The following is a 5,788-nucleotide window of genomic DNA, read 5'->3' on the forward strand; positions in this document are numbered from 1 at the left end:
ACTGTTTTTAAATAATGGTTATTGTATGTAAAGACATAGTAGAAATTCGTTAGTAATTATGTTGGTAAAATAAATTTATCTCTGCAAACCAACTGTCATGGGAGAAGACTAAAAGTCTGAGTAACAGTTGAAGTGGTTCCTGTGAAACTACCTTCACCATGGCACCCTAATCTGGCCAATCCGAATATCATATTTCCTTAGTGTTATTAATTAGTTCAGGATGGACGCATACTCAGGCTAGGCCAATGAGTGCCAGTGACACAAAATTAAACTACCAGGAAGCAATTTTATTTCCTATGGATTTGAACCAGAGAAGGTACAGAGAATGAAGCCAAAACTCAGAAGAGAGCAGTAGCAAGCAGAAAAATAGAAAAACCAGAATATGATTATATGATATGAGCCCCAAATCCATGATATGCCCTGGAATTTTCAGTTATGTGAACCAACGAATTTCACTATTTTGCATATTTAGTTCAATTCTCTGTTACTTAAAACCGAAAGAATGTTAAAGTATATGATCCTTCAACCCATTTAAAAACGCATGAGGCCAAAAAAAATCAAAACAGAATCAGAGAAAGTCAACTACCATCTGCAAAAAGCACAGGACAGAGGAACATGTTAAATACCCAATGCAATCAGCAATATCTAGATGTCAGAAAAGTCTACAGGACAAATGACCCAAATTCTGCAACAAATTATTAGGATGAGAGGAGAGAGAAGGAAATTAAAAGAGACTTAAAGGATATGTCAGTCATTTTCAGTGTGCAGTTCTTATTTGAATTTGAGTCACACACAGTTTAAACAATATTATAACATCTATGTAGCAATTGGAGATGTTACTGCTAGCTGGATATTTGGTGAAATTCTAGAACATGTAAAACTTATTTATAGCAATGGCATATCAGTGACACTTGGGGACAGAGATGGAGTGAGTCGGGGAAGACTGACTGCAAAGAAACATAAGGGAACTTTTTGGGTGATGAACATATTCTATGTCTTGATTGAAGTAATAGTATATATACTTGTCAAAATTCATTGAATTGTACACTTAAAATGGATATTTTTATGAATATGCTTCTTAAACAAAATTTATATAAAATGTGCAAAACAAACCACAAAATAAATGATAATGCCAAAACTATTAGAGATAGCCAAGCTTATTTCTTCAAGAAGTGAGCTGCAAAAGCTAAACAGCCCATTTTCCCAAGGAGGACCAAAGAAATGGAACAAAACCTAAAGGATGGAAAGAAAGATCTCAGAGGATGATATTAAAGGTGTGTCCTTCCAGAGAGTAGAATCAGGGCCTGATCAAAGTGTAGGGAATTTCATAATGCCTGTCTTGCAGGCTACCAGCATTGCTATAGACCAAAGACCACTGCACATCTCATCTCATCTTCTGTTCTTTTTTAAATAGGAATTTTTTATTGTGATAATTGTGTCCCTTCTTCACCATTATTTATTGGGCGAGAGTGGGAAATAGATTATTGCCTCTTAGTTCATAGGCCATTGGACCATAAGGAATCACTTTTGAACAAAGGAAGACCGCACTATACATGGAAATCCTGGACACTGAGCTGAATGCAGTAACTGAACAGGAGCCTACTGACACCCATAGAATACTCTGAAAAAAAAAGACAAAAGGCTGGATCTATGTGTGGTTTTCATTTAGTCTATCTACTCAAAAAATATTTAATCATCACTTCAACCAGGAGCTTTACTGGGCCTAAGAATATAAAAGGCAGACATGACTCCTGCAATCATGGAACTGCCAGTCTGGAGGGAGAAATAGTCATGCACCACATAACGACATTTTGATCAAGATGTGCATATGCGATGATAGTCCCTTAAGATTATAATACTGTATTTTTACTGTGCCTTTTCTATGTTTAGGTACTTTGAGATACACAAATACAATTGTGTTAAAATTGCCTACAGTATTCAGTACAGTACCATGCTGTACAGGTTTGTAGCCTAGGATCTATAGGCTATACCATATAGCCTAGGCATGTAGTAAGCGATATCATCCAGGTTTGTATAAGTACACTCTATGATGTTCACACAATGATGAAACTGCCTAACAACACATTTCTCACAATGTATTCCTGTCAATAAGCAATATATGACTCTATGTATGCTATCTGCATTTAAGAGAATTGTATGAATAGGAATTAGGGTTCATGATCTATGCTTGTCAATGATATCAAAGGGATGGCAATTTCTGGGTCATGTAGACCATTCACATCCATCTACCTCTTCATTCTCTTGTCTGGTCAGTACCTACTGCTACTGGCAAACCTCCATTCCCAAAAGTTGGCTCTTCATCACCCTAATTACTCTCATAACGGGGCATACTGATAGCCTTGCTACCTATGAGAAGTATAGAAATGCCTAGTTATGTGGCTTTAATATTTTCTGCTGCTCACCGATGCACACATAGTGCATGATTTTGCATCAAAAAAGATACCTCTAATACAGAAACAAACTAAACTGTGGCTCTCTGTCGTGCAGTAGAATTTTTAAAATGAAGGTAATGACAAGGAAGGGAGGGATGAAGTAGTTACCTGAAGCGGAAGCCTGTGTGTTCTGGTTTCAGATCCAAAGAAGACACTCAAGTGACTTTAGGAAAGGGATATAATTTCCTTTATCTTTCATCTTATCCTGTTGTTATACAGAAGGATGTAGGAAAAAAACAACAAAAATAATACTTATGCTGAATAGGGAAGTAATTAAGCAAGAATACTGAGACCCAGTTCTATTATCTATTTGGCATCTTGGTCATATATACATCCCTTAGCTTTTGGGAGTTATAAAACAAAGCCATGAAAAACATCTCTTAAAATAGTTATATCTCTGTCAAGGTATCCAAAAATAGTACTCTAAGATGTGTTAATTTATATATTCCGTACATAGTTTAGTTTTTCTTAACACCTCTTTAAAATAGGACTTTCCCACTTGCAAGAATAACAAGCAACACAGACATTAAGTGATTTATGGGATGCCACATGTTATTGTGGTCCCGGATCTGTGCAGATGCTCTCCCTTCCATGTATTAATGTTGATTTTTAAAACAACTTTGTAGTTAAAAATTTTGTGAAATGTTTCATGCACATAAATCTACAGAAAGATAACACTAAGAGACTAGTAGAAATGAGATGTCAAGACAGGATTTTTTGTTTCGGCGTTTCAGTATAGCCTACAAGAACTTGTATTTTAGAGAGGCCCAGAAGTGCAGAACTATGTAACTCATGACACTTACCCCCTACATCCTAAAGCTTGGCTGTGACTGTGGTTCATTCTGGGATCTAGACTGAGGGAATAGTCACTACCTAGAACACTGCTTGTCATCATGACAGAGGGAAAGAACAACATGGTAAACCTCATGCTGCCTGTCGAGGATTCTGCCCTGAAGTGACACATTAATCCTGTTCAAGTCATGTGGCTACACCTGAGGTCATGAGGGCAGGAATGTACAATCCTCCTGCAGAGAAACATTAAGTAAAGGTAAATACAGCCTACTACAGTAAGAGATTGGACTGAAATTTTTTTCAAAGCATAGGGAAAAATGAGTTCACAGTGCAGTTTTAAAGAGGCAGTAGGAAAATGCGTAAGATTGGTTTCTGCTTATACCTCAACATGGCAGATTATATTCTTCAAAGGTGGTCACAGCAATATGTCTCATCCCACATATTCTAGAAACTTACCATTTCCTATCAAAAAGTGAAGTCTAGTTGAAAAAAATAAACATTGGTTCATTCATTTTGGGAAATGTACCATATCAATGTAAGACATTAGTAATAGGGGAAACTGGGTGTGGGATATATGAGCAGTTTCTGTAGTATCATTGCAATTTTTCCACAAAATTAAAACTCTTCTAAAATAAATTATTAAAAAGTCATAGTGAATAGGGAAAAATAAAGAAAATTTGGAAAATTGTGAAGTACAGGAAGAAAGAGTAATGATTCAAAAGAGCTGCCTAGGTTGGATGCTTTTGGAAAGGTAAGAATCTAAAAACTTCTGGATGTGGGATCATAGGTAGAAAGCAATGTCTTATATATAAGCTGGCCAAGGACAGAGCAATTTCAGCTTGAAACCTAACCAGGAAGACTAAGAACAAGTGTTCAGGTGGGAAACTGTATTAAACAGTACACCTGATTTACCTTCCCATATGTGAATATGTACCCCAAATGAAGAACAGTAGTTCAGGCCAGGTGCTGTGACTCTTGCCTGTAATCCCAGTACTTTGGGAGGCCAAGGTGAGTGGATCACTTGAGGCCAGGAGTTCAAGACCAGTCTGGCCAACATGGGCAAAACCCTGTCCCTAATAAAAATACAAAAATTAGCCGGGCATGGTGGCACATGCCTGTAATCTCAGCTATGTGGAGGCTGAGGCAGGAGAATCTCTTGAACCTGGGAGGTGGAGGTTGCAGTGAGCTAAGATCATGGCACTGCACTCCAGTCTGGGTGACAAAGCAAGACTCTGTCTTTAAAAAAAGTAGTTCATAGAACCAAAATTACTGGCAGAGGTTGTATTGTTTTGATGACTTGCTGCAGAGAACTCCCTTTTTGTTTGATGAGATGGTAGAGAAGACTAAAGTTGAATGGAGACAGCTTGCATTGGGTATGTTCTTAAGTGTAGTTTCCTAATTGTGGTATTTGCTGAACAGACGTTTATCGCACCATACACTTCCAAGACTTAACATTGCAAAGTGGCATAGTGTAAAGGGTTTGTTAAAATGAGAACCACCATTAGACTGATGAATTTCCTTTTTAACTTTGCAACCTTGATAAACATTTAACTATGTTGTGACTCAGTTTTGTTCTTTGTAAGATAAAATAATAATACTTGCCTTATCTAGACATCACAGCATTGTGTTGTTGAAAAACATGAGAAAATAAATGTTAAATATTTTGATAACAATGTTATCAAAATTGCTAAAGGGTACAAAACCATGTATCAGTTGAGGTCTTTAGAGTACATTAAACAAAAATCAAATTCTACATTTAGCAAGAGGATTTATTTTTAAGTATTTTACAGAATCAAAGGAAGGAGTTGCAATGAAGGAGATATGTAAAAGGAGTGAGGTGTCTTGGTTTTTATCCCCACCCAAATTCTGATAATGGAGCTTTCTCATCTATATCACTCCACTTTTTGAAGACTTCATCTTTAGTTGCAGAGATATTAACCATAACCATGTTTTCAGCCATTGAAAATAGGGTCATCTACACTGGGCAGTTTGAATGGGATTCAGCAAATTCTTGGGCCATGGCTATGCATAACTTCTTTGGAAAATCCCTAGGTAACACATCAGCAGTTATAGAAGGCCACTGGTGAGGACCACTCAGCACAGAGAAGATCAGTTCACATGGTTGCAGCAGAGGCAGTTATTCTTAGAAAGGCAGTTAATGGTCTGCAAAGAGTTGGACATTTATTTGGCACCCACCTTGCTCTCGTCTCTGGCAATGACAGTGTTGGTGTCTCTTGATGCTGATGCTGTTCCTCAATACGTGTTCCTCAGAGGCCTATTCCCTCTTCTCTAGTTTCACAACAAAGACCTCTTCCAAGTTCAAGCCCTATCCAACTTTTGAACTCTATTTCTAGCTAAGATGACTTTCAATTGTTATGGCATAGCATCTATGATCTTCCTCTTTCAGGGCCTGAACTTGTAATTTGCAAGAGCCTTCTTGTTTTTAAAGAAAACATAGCTTATGAAAATCAACAGTTTTTGGTTTAAATAGCATTTTTTAAATATTGTGGTATTTCAAGATTATGTTTTTAAAGTAAATAGTA

The sequence above is a fragment of the Macaca fascicularis genome, chromosome 14 (genome assembly GCF_037993035.2).
Source record: "Macaca fascicularis isolate 582-1 chromosome 14, T2T-MFA8v1.1".
Lineage (NCBI taxonomy): Eukaryota > Metazoa > Chordata > Mammalia > Primates > Cercopithecidae > Macaca > Macaca fascicularis.